Source organism: Salmo trutta, unplaced genomic scaffold (assembly GCF_901001165.1).
Source record: "Salmo trutta unplaced genomic scaffold, fSalTru1.1, whole genome shotgun sequence".
NCBI classification, from domain to species: Eukaryota; Metazoa; Chordata; class Actinopteri; order Salmoniformes; family Salmonidae; genus Salmo; species Salmo trutta.
The window spans coordinates 213,991-226,621 of record NW_021822178.1 but is presented as its reverse complement, the minus strand read 5'-3'; positions in this window follow the sequence as shown (position 1 = coordinate 226,621).

Below are 12,631 nucleotides of genomic sequence, written 5' to 3'. Positions count from 1 at the left end.
ATCCGGAGGGGTCAAAGTGTACTGTGTCTAGAGATCACCGCTCTGGAGAGGCTGTGCAGCTCAGCACGATTTGGTATTTTATTGGGATCCACATTAGCTGTTACAAAAGCAGCAGCTCCTCTTCCTGGGGGTCGACATGAAACATGAAACGTAATACAGAATGATATAATAGACAAGAACAGCTCAAGGACAGAACTACATACCTTTTCACGATCACAATCACAATTCAAACTGCACAGAAACCTTTCATTCCACCTGCTTTGAAGAATGGCCCTTCTTTCATCACACTAAGACAAACTAGGGGCTATAGCTGAGTGAGTTGGCCCAGAAAGCTGGGCTATGTTTTTAAGCTACTGTACAGGGGAACATTAGTCCAGACAGCTAGCTGGCTATGTTTATAAACTACAGAGGAGCATTACTCCAGACAGCTAGCTGGCTATGTTTATATACTACAGAGGAGCATTACTCCAGACAGCTAGCTGGCTATGTTTATAAGATACAGAGGAGCATTACTCCAGACAGCTAGCTGGCTATGTTTATAAGATACAGAGGAACATTACTCCAGACAGCTAGCTAGCTATGTTTATATACTACAGAGGAACATTACTCCAGACAGCTAGCTAGCTATGTTTATATACTACAGAGGAACATTACTCCAGACAGCTAGCTGGCTATGTTTATATACTACAGAGGAACATTACTCCAGACAGCTAGCTGGCTATGTTTATATACTACAGAGGACCATTACTCCAGACAGCTAGCTGGCTATGTTTATAAGATACAGAGGAACATTACTCCAGACAGCTAGCTGGCTATGTTTATAAACTACAGAGGAACATTACTCCAGACAGCTAGCTGGCTATGTTTATATACTACAGAGGAGCATTACTCCAGACAGCTAGCTGGCTATGTTTATAAACTACAGAGGAACATTACTCCAGACAGCTAGCTGGCTATGTTTATATACTACAGAGGAACATTAGTCCAGACAGCTAGCTGGCTATGTTTATAAACTACAGAGGAGCATTACTCCAGACAGCTAGCTGGCTATGTTTATAAACTACAGAGGAACATTACTCCAGACAGCTAGCTGGCTATGTTTATATACTACAGAGGAACATTACTCCAGACAGCTAGCTGGCTATGTCTATAAGATACAGAGGAACATTACTCCAGACAGCTAGCCGGCTATGTTTATAAAATACAGAGGAACATTACTCCAGACAGCTAGCTGGCTATGTTTATAAGATACAGAGGAACATTACTCCAGACAGCTAGCTGGCTATGGTTATATACTACAGAGGAGCATTACTCCAGACAGCTAGCTGGCTATGTTTATAAACTACAGAGGAACATTACTCCAGACAGCTAGCTGGCTATGTTTATATACTACAGAGGAGCATTACTCCAGACAGCTAGCTGGCTATGTTTATAAACTACAGAGGAACATTACTCCAGACAGCTAGCTGGCTATGTTTATAAACTACAGAGGAACATTACTCCAGACAGCTAGCTGGCTATGTTTATATACTACAGAGGAGCATTACTCCAGACAGCTAGCTGGCTATGTTTATAAACTACAGAGGAACATTACTCCAGACAGCTAGCTGGCTATGTTTATATACTACAGAGGAACATTAGTCCAGACAGCTAGCTGGCTATGTTTATAAACTACAGAGGAGCATTACTCCAGACAGCTAGCTGGCTATGTTTATAAACTACAGAGGAACATTACTCCAGACAGCTAGCTGGCTATGTTTATATACTACAGAGGAACATTACTCCAGACAGCTAGCTGGCTATGTCTATAAGATACAGAGGAACATTACTCCAGACAGCTAGCTGGCTATGTTTATAAAATACAGAGGAACATTACTCCAGACAGCTAGCTGGCTATGTTTATAAGATACAGAGGAACATTACTCCAGACAGCTAGCTGGCTATGTTTATATACTACAAAGGAGCATTACTCCAGACAGCTAGCTGGCTATGTTTATATACTGCAGAGGAACATTACTCCAGACAGCTAGCTGGCTATGTTTATAAACTACAGAGGAACATTACTCCAGACAGCTAGCTGGCTATGTTTATAAGATACAGAGGAACATTACTCCAGACAGCTAGCTGGCTATGTTTATAAGATACAGAGGAGCATTACTCCAGACAGCTAGCTGGCTATGTTTATATACTACAGAGGAGCATTACTCCAGACAGCTAGCTGGCTATGTTTATATACTGCAGAGGAACATTACTCCAGACAGCTAGCTGGCTATGTTTATAAACTACAGAGGAACATTACTCCAGACAGCTAGCTGGCTATGTTTATAAGATACAGAGGAGCATTACTCCAGACAGCTAGCTGGCTATGTTTATAAGATACAGAGGAACATTACTCCAGACAGCTAGCTGGCTATGTTTATAAACTACAGAGGAACATTACTCCAGACAGCTAGCTGGCTATGTTTATATACTACAGAGGAACATTACTCCAGACAGCTAGCTGGCTATGTTTATATACTACAGAGGAACATTACTCCAGACAGCTAGCTGGCTATATTTATAAACTACAGAGGAACATTACTCCAGACAGCTAGCTGGCTATGTTTATAAGATACAGAGGAGCATTACTCCAGACAGCTAGCTAGCTATGTTTATATACTACAGAGGAGCATTACTCCAGACAGCTAGCTGGCTATGTTTATAAACTACAGAGGAACATTACTCCAGACAGCTAGCTGGCTATGTTTATAAGATACAGAGGAACATTACTCCAGACAGCTAGCTGGCTATGTTTATATAATACAGAGGAACATTACTCCAGACAGCTAGCTGGCTATGTTTATATACTACAGAGGAACATTACTCCAGACAGCTAGCTGGCTATGTTTATATACTACAGAGGAGCATTACTCCAGACAGCTAGCTGGCTATGTTTATAAACTACAGAGGAACATTACTCCAGACAGCTAGCTGGCTATGTTTATAAGATACAGAGGAACATTACTCCAGACAGCTAGCTGGCTATGTTTATAAGATACAGAGGAGCATTACTCCAGACAGCTAGCTGGCTATGTTTATATACTACAGAGGAGCATTACTCCAGACAGCTAGCTGGCTATGTTTATATACTGCAGAGGAACATTACTCCAGACAGCTAGCTGGCTATGTTTATAAACTACAGAGGAACATTACTCCAGACAGCTAGCTGGCTATGTTTATAAGATACAGAGGAGCATTACTCCAGACAGCTAGCTGGCTATGTTTATAAGATACAGAGGAACATTACTCCAGACAGCTAGCTGGCTATGTTTATAAACTACAGAGGAACATTACTCCAGACAGCTAGCTGGCTATGTTTATATACTACAGAGGAACATTACTCCAGACAGCTAGCTGGCTATGTTTATATACTACAGAGGAACATTACTCCAGACAGCTAGCTGGCTATGTTTATATACTACAGAGGAACATTACTCCAGACAGCTAGCTGGCTATGTTTATAAAATACTGTACTACAGAGGTACATAACTATAATTCTATGTTTATAACTTACAGAATAACACAACTATAATTCTATGTTTAGTGTGTAATTGCCTGGAGGGGAAGTCACGGCGAAAAAGACGCACTTCTGAAGGACCAAAGGGAATGTTTTCCTTAGAATCATGAAATATGTCCCAAATGGCTCCCTATTCCCTATATAGTGCACTACTTTAGACCAGAGCCCTATTCTCTATATAGTGCACTACTTTAGACCAGAGCCCTATTCCCTATATAGTGCACTACTATAGACCAGAGCCCTATTCCCTATATAGTGCACTACTATAGACCAGAGCCCTATTCCCTATATAGTGCACTACTATAGACCAGAGCCCTATTCCCTATATAGTGCACTACTATAGACCAGAGCCCTATTCCCTATATAGTGCACTACTTTAGACCAGAGCCCTATTCCCTATATAGTGCACTACTATAGACCAGGGCCCTATTCCCTATATAGTGCACTACTATGACCAGAGCCCTATTCCCTATATAGTGCACTACTATAGACCAGAGCCCTATTCCCTATATAGTGCACTACTATAGACCAGAACCCTATTCCCTATATAGTGCCCTACTTTAGACCAGAGCCCTATTCCCTATATAGTACACTACTATAGACCAGAGCCTGTATAGGGAATAGGTTGCCATTTGGGAAGCAGATGTGTTGTCTACCCCTGAGGAGGACCAGTTGTTAGGTTTTTGAAAACTTCTCCTCTCCTCCTCCATCTCTCCAAGCTGAACCCCACAACGTCCAACCCAGCCTTGAATCCATATCTCACTGGGCTCTTCAGAACCGGTGGAGCTAAAATAACTCAAGTGATGAACATCACATGTAAAGTATCAAGGAGAGGTTTTTTGGTTATTGATCTTGACGAAAAGTCTTCGATGTGTAATTAGTATTTCTCATGTATTTCTATGAGGCTTTCCTCAAGGCTGCAGGAAGTGTGTTTTGTGTTTATAGCATCACAGGTTTAATTGAGAAGTTTAACAACTCTTCCATGACTTAATGTTCTACGGTTATGGCTGGTGGTTCCAATGAGCCAACCACCATTAAACGACCACTAACATACACTGAAGGAACCACTAAAATACACTGAAGGAACCACTAAAATACACTGAAGGAACTGAAGGAACCACTAAAATACACTGAAGGAACCACTAAAATACACTGAAGGAACCACTAACATACACTGAAGGAACTGAAGGAACCACTAAAATACACTGAAGGAACTGAAGGAACCACTAACATACACTGAAGGAACCACTAAAATACACTGAAGGAACCACTAAAATACACTGAAGGAACCACTAACATACACTGAAGGAACCACTAAAATACACTGAAGGAACCACTAACATACACTGAAGGAACCACTAAAATACACTGAAGGAACCACTAAAATACACTGAAGGAACCACTAACATACACTGAAGGAACCACTAAAATACACTGAAGGAACTGAAGGAACCACTAAAATACACTGAAGGAACCACTAACATACACTGAAGGAACCACTAAAATACACTGAAGGAACCACTAACATACACTGAAGGAACCACTAAAATACACTGAAGGAACCACTAACATACACTGAAGGAACCACTAAAATACACTGAAGGAACCACTAACATACACTGAAGGAACCACTAACATACACTGAAGGAACCACTAACATACACTGAAGGAACCACTAAAATACACTGAAGTTAGAGAACCAGTTCTGTTGAGTTATAACGGTACATTTTGATTTCTACCCAGAGTTGTTCCCTGCTAAACACAGTGCTGTGGACTTACAAACCCAGTTTATAACAGTAAATTGGATTTATTGCCAGCACACTACAGTTATAAATAACAGTATATTAGATTTATAGACACTACAGTTATAAATAACAGTATATTAGATTTCTAGACAGTACAGTTATAAATAACAGTATATTAGATTTATAGACAGGACAGTTATAAATAATAGTATATTAGATTTATAGACAGGACAGTTATAAATAACAGTATATTAGATTTATAGACAGGACAGTTATAAATAACAGTATATTAGATTTCTAGACAGTACAATTATAAATAACAGTATATTAGATTTCTAGACAGTACTATACAGTATAAATAATAGTATATACGATTTCTAGACAGTACTGGACAGTTATACATAATAATATATTAGATTTCTAGACAGTACAGTTATAAATAATAATATATTAGATTTCTAGACAGTACAGTTATAAATAACAGTATATTAGATTTATAGACAGTACAGTTATAAATAATAGTATATTAGATTTCTAGACAGTACAGTTATAAATAATAGTATATTAGATTTCTAGACAGTACTGGACAGTTATAAACTCAGTTCTGTGGACTTATAGGAGTGCATTAGTCCTGCTGACATCAATTAGCATTGGAGAGGTGGCCAGGAGACCGGACGCTTGCTGTGTATTTCACAGGAAGTGAACTGTGAAACTAAAGGCTTTATTTTTAATCCGTCAGTATTTGGAGTTTTTTCCTCTGAGACCTCTCTCTCTCTCTCTCTCTCTTGGCTCTCTTTCCTCTCTCTCTCTGCTCCCTTCATCATTCTCTCTCTCCAGGGTCATAGAGAGAGCAGAGAGAGTGAGGGGGAGTAGTAAAGAGAGGTCTTCACAGCTCTGAATGGACCACGACCCCCCTGGAGACACACTGTTATTCTTTCTATCCGCAAACATCCTTGGCTCTTCTCTCATGGAGCTACTTTAGTGCCATTAATATCAAGCAACACTTCTGAAGTCCAGAATAAAACCCAAAAGTACAGTCACCCACTACCGATGTGTGTAGATCACCTGGGTGATGCACAGCCACCATTTTGTGCCAGAACGCTCACCACACATCATGGTGTTGAGGTGAGGAGTGATCTGTCTGATACACAGCCACCATTTTGTGCCAGAACGCTCACCACACATCATGGTGTTGAGGAGTGATCTGTCTGATGCACAGCCACCATTTTGTGCCAGAACACTCACCACACAGCAGCTATCATGGTGTTGAGGAGTGATCTGTCTGATACACAGCCACCATTTTGTGCCAGAACACTCACCATGTTAGTCAGTTAGGAGTGAGAGGGGATGATCATGTGGTCATAATGTAATTTAGCCAGGACACTGAGGTTAACACCTTTTAGTATCACATTAAATGTCAACAAATCAGGACATCCATTTAACATCCCATCCCAAAGATGGCACCCTACACAGGGCAATGTCACCATCGATGGTGGGGACGTTGGACTAGTAACCGAAAGGTTGCAAGATCGAATCCCCGAGCTGACAAGGTAAAAATCTGTCGTTCTACCCCCTGAACAAGGCAGTTAACCCACTGTTCCTAGGGTGTCATTGTAAATAAGAATTTTGTTCTTAACTGACTTGCCGAGTTAAATAAAGGTTAAAAATAAATAAAAAACTGCCCTAGATTGGAAGACCAAACAGAAGAGTGCCTCCTACTGGCCCTCCAACCCAACTTCCAGCAGCATCTGGTCTCCCATCCAGGGACTGACCAGGACCAACCCTGATTAGCTTCAGCAGCAAGCCAGCAGTGGGATGCAGGGTGGTACGCTGCTGGAATTAATGGCGCAGAACTCGCAACTGCCAAAAAAACAACAGACTGTAAAAACAAAGGCCGAATTAAATCAAATTGTATTGGTCACATGTTTAGCAGATGTTATTTCAAAGTGAAACGCTTGTGTTCCTAGCTTCAGAAGTGCCAGGGCAACAAGCGAAGATAGGGACAATAGCAGGCAAGGAGGGAGATTGTGTTTTGATCACCGTGGTGTTATCCTTAACAATCCTCTGGATAAGAGCATCTGCTAAATAACTCAAAAGGTTCAATGTTTCAACAGAAGAAGAAAAAAAATGTCCCATTCATTTACAATACATTTGTTCTCGCATTTCATTTCCTTGCAATGAATGTTCTAATTTTTTTTCTCTCAATACTTTTTTGAGGGAGGTTTATCGTTTTTCAATATCATTATTTTTGTTTTTGCAATACTACAAATGTTGTTCTGGACTTCAGAAGTTTTTTTCTTGATATTATGAAACGAAAGTAACTACATACAGTTGAGGGGGAAAAAAGTATTTTATCCCCTGCTGATTTTGTACGTTTGCCCACTGACAAAGAAATGATCAGTCTATAATTTTAATGGTAGGTTTATTTGAACAGTGAGAGACAGAATAACAAAAAAATCCAGAAAAACGCATGTCAAAAATGTTATCAAATGATTTGCATTTTAATGAGGGAAATAAGTATTTGACCCCCTCTCAATCAGAAAGATTTATGGCTCCCAGGTGTCTTTTATACAGGTAACGAGCTGAGATTAGGAGCACACTCTTAAAGGGAGTGCTCCTAATCTCAGCTTGTTACCTGTATAAAAGACACCTGTCCACAGAAGCAATCAATCAATCAGATTCCAAACTCTCCACCATGGCCAAGACCAAAGAGCTCTCCAAGGATGTCAGGGACAAGATTGTAGACCGACACAAGGCTGCAATGGGCTACAAGACCATCGCCAAGCAGCTTGGTGAGAAGGTGACAACAGTTGGTGCAATTATTCGCAAATGGAAGAAACACAAAATAACTGTCAATCTCCCTCGACCTGGGGCTCCATGCGAGATCTCACCTCGTGGAGTTGCAATGATCATGAGAACGGTGAGGAATCAGCCCAGAACTACACGGGAGGATCTTGTCAATGATCTCAAGGCAGCTGGGACCATAGTCACCAAGAAAACAATTGGTAACACACTACGCCGTGAAGGACTGAAATCCTGCAGCGCCCGCAAGGTCCTCCTGCTCAAGAATACATATACATGCCTGTCTGAAGTTTGCCAATGAACATCTGAATGACTCAGAGGACAACTGGGTGAAAGTGTTGTGGTCAGATGAGACCAAAATGGAGCTCTTTGGCATCAACTCAACTCGCCGTGTTTGGAGGAGGAGGAATGCTGCCTATGACCCCAAGAACACCATCCCCACCGTCAAACATGGAGGTGGAAACATTATGCTTTGGGGGTGTTTTTCTGCTAAGGGGACAGGACAACTTCACCACATCAAAGGGATGATGGACGGGGCCATGTACCGTCAAATCTTGGATGAGAACCTCCTTCCCTCAGCCAGGGCATTGAAAATGGGTCGTGGATGGGTATTCCAGCATGACAATGCCCCAAAACACACGGCCAAGGCAACAAAGGAGTGGCTCAAGAAGAAGCACATTAAGGTCCTGGAGTGGCCTAGCCAGTCTCCAGACCTTAATCCCATAGAAAATCTGTGGAGGGAGCTGAAGGTTCGAGTTGCCAAGCGTCAGCCTCGAAACCTTAATGACTTGGAGAAGATCTGCAAAGAGGAGTGGGACAAAATCCCTCCTGAGATGTGTGCAAACCTGGTGGCCAACTACAAGAAACGTCTGACCTCTGTGATTGCCAACAAGGGTTTTGCCACCAAGTACTAAGTCATGTTTTGCAGGGGGGTCAAATACTTATTTCCCTCATTAAAATGCAAATCATTTTATAACATTTTTGACATGCGTTTTTATGGATTTGTTTGTTGTTATTCTGTCTCTCACTGTTCAAATAAACCTACCATAAAAATTATAGACTGATCATTTCTTTGTCAGTGGGCAAAACGTACAAAATCACCAGGGGATCAAATACTTTTTTCCCTCACTGTATTCTCTCATGTCTGAGGACATATGGGGAAGAAGAGGAGAAATTGATACGAGCTGAAATTAGAGCCTGGTGCGCGTAGCTATAGCCTGCGGATCTCCTCTCAGTATCCAGGATATTGATTGAACGGTATCTGTGTGCTCTAAGGCTGGAGATGCATCACTTGGACCTGACTGCTAATTTGAAACTTCAGCCTCCATTAGGTCTTTTGACATTCAGCCCCACTGCTGCTGCTGTTGTGAACGCTTTAACATCTCCTCTTAGTACAGTGACATAAAACATCACTGATGCTCAGCTGATATATATACTAATCACTGATGCTAGGCTGATATATATACTAAACACTGATGCTAGGCTGATATATATACTAATCACTGATGCTAGGCTGATATATATACTAAACACTGATGCTAGGCTGATATATATACTAAACACTGATGCTAGGCTGATATATATATATATATATATACTAATCACTGATGCTAGGCTGATATATATACTAATCACTGATGCTAGGCTGATATATATACTGAACACTGATGCTAGGCTGATATATATACTAAACACTGATGCTAGGCTGATATATATACTAAACACTGATGCTAGGTTGATATATATATACTAAACACTGATGCTAGGCTGATATATATACTAATCCCTGATGCTAGGCTGATATATATACTAAACACTGATGCTAGGCTGATATATATACTAAACACTGATGCTAGGCTGATATATACACTAAACACTGATGCTAGGCTGATATATATACTAAACACTGATGCTAGGCTGATATATATATATACTAATCACTGATGCTAGGCTGATATATATATATATATATATATATATATATATATATATACTAAACACTGATGCTAGGCTGATATATATACTAATCACTGATGCTAGGCTGATATATATATACTAATCACTGATGCTAGGCTGATATATATATATACTAATCACTGATGCTAGGCTGATATAAATACTAAACACTGATGCTAGGCTGATATATATACTAATCACTGATGCTAGGCTGATATATATATATATATATATATATATATATATATATACTAAACACTGATGCTAGGCTGATATATATACTAAACACTGATGCTAGGCTGATATATATACTAAACACTGATGCTAGGCTGATATATATACTAAACACTGATGCTAGGCTGATATATATACTAATCACTGATGCTAGGCTGATATATACTAAACACTGATGCTAGGCTGATATATATACTAATCACTGATGCTAGGCTGATATATATACTAATCACTGATGCTAGGCTGATATATATACTAATCACTGATGCTAGGCTGATATATATACTAATCACTGATGCTAGGCTGATGTATATACTAAACATTGATGCTAGGCTGATATATATACTAATCACTGATGCTAGGCTGATATATATACTAAACACTGATGCTAGGCTGATATATATATATATACTAATCACTGATGCTAGGCTGATATATATACTAATCACTGATGCTAGGCTGATATATATACTAATCACTGATGCTAGGCTGATATATATACTAAACACTGATGCTAGGCTGATATATATACTAATCACTGATGCTAGGCTGATATATATACTAAACACTGATGCTAGGCTGATATATATATATACTAATCACTGATGCTAGGCTGATATATATACTAATCACTGATGCTAGGCTGATATATATACTAATCACTGATGCTAGGCTGATATATATACTAATCACTGATGCTAGGCTGATATATATATATATATATATATATATATATATATATATATATATATATATATATACTAAACACTGATGCTAGGCTGATATATATACTAATCACTGATGCTAGGCTGATATATATATATATACTAAACACTGATGCTAGGCTGATATATATACTAAACACTGATGCTAGGCTGATATATATACTAAACACTGATGCTAGGCTGATATATATACTAATCACTGATGCTAGGCTGATATATATACTAAACACTGATGCTAGGCTGATATATATACTAATCACTGATGCTAGGCTGAAATATATATATACTAATCACTGATGCTAGGCTGATATATATACTAATCACTGATGCTAGGCTGATATATATACTAATCACTGATGCTAGGCTGATATATATACTAAACACTGATGCTAGGCTGATATATATATATACTAATCACTGATGCTAGGCTGATATATATACTAATCACTGATGCTAGGCTGATATATATACTAATCACTGATGCTAGGCTGATATATATACTAAACACTGATGCTAGGCTGATATATATATATATATATACTAAACACTGATGCTAGGCTGATATATATACTAATCACTGATGCTAGGCTGATATATATACTAATCACTGATGCTAGGCTGATATATATATATATATATATATATATATATATATATACTAAACACTGATGCTAGGCTGATATATATACTAATCACTGATGCTAGGCTGATATATATATATATATACTAAACACTGATGCTAGGCTGATATATATACTAAACACTGATGCTAGGCTGATATATATACTAAACACTGATGCTAGGCTGATATATATACTAATCACTGATGCTAGGCTGATATATATACTAAACACTGATGCTAGGCTGATATATATACTAATCACTGATGCTAGGCTGATATATATATATACTAATCACTGATGCTAGGCTGATATATATACTAATCACTGATGCTAGGCTGATATATATACTAATCACTGATGCTAGGCTGATATATATACTAACACTGATGCTAGGCTGATATATATACTAATCACTGATGCTAGGCTGATATATATACTAATCACTGATGCTAGGCTGATATATATACTAATCACTGATGCTAGGCTGATATATATACTAATCACTGATGCTAGGCTGATATATATACTAAACACTGATGCTAGGCTGATATATATACTAATCACTGATGCTAGGCTGATATATATATATATATACTAATCACTGATGCTAGGCTGATATATATACTAATCACTGATGCTAGGCTGAATATATATACTAATCACTGATGCTAGGCTGATATATATACTAATCACTGATGCTAGGCTGATATATATATATACTAATCACTGATGCTAGGCTGATATATATACTAAACACTGATGCTAGGCTGATATATATACTAAACACTGATGCTAGGCTGATATATATACTAATCACTGATGCTAGGCTGATATATATATATATACTAATCACTGATGCTAGGCTGATATATATACTAATCACTGATGCTAGGCTGATATATATACTAATCACTGATGCTAGGCGGATAGATGTACTAAACACTAATCAGTGACATTACTCCTTGTCTGAAGTGCTTCTTCTGCAGTCGT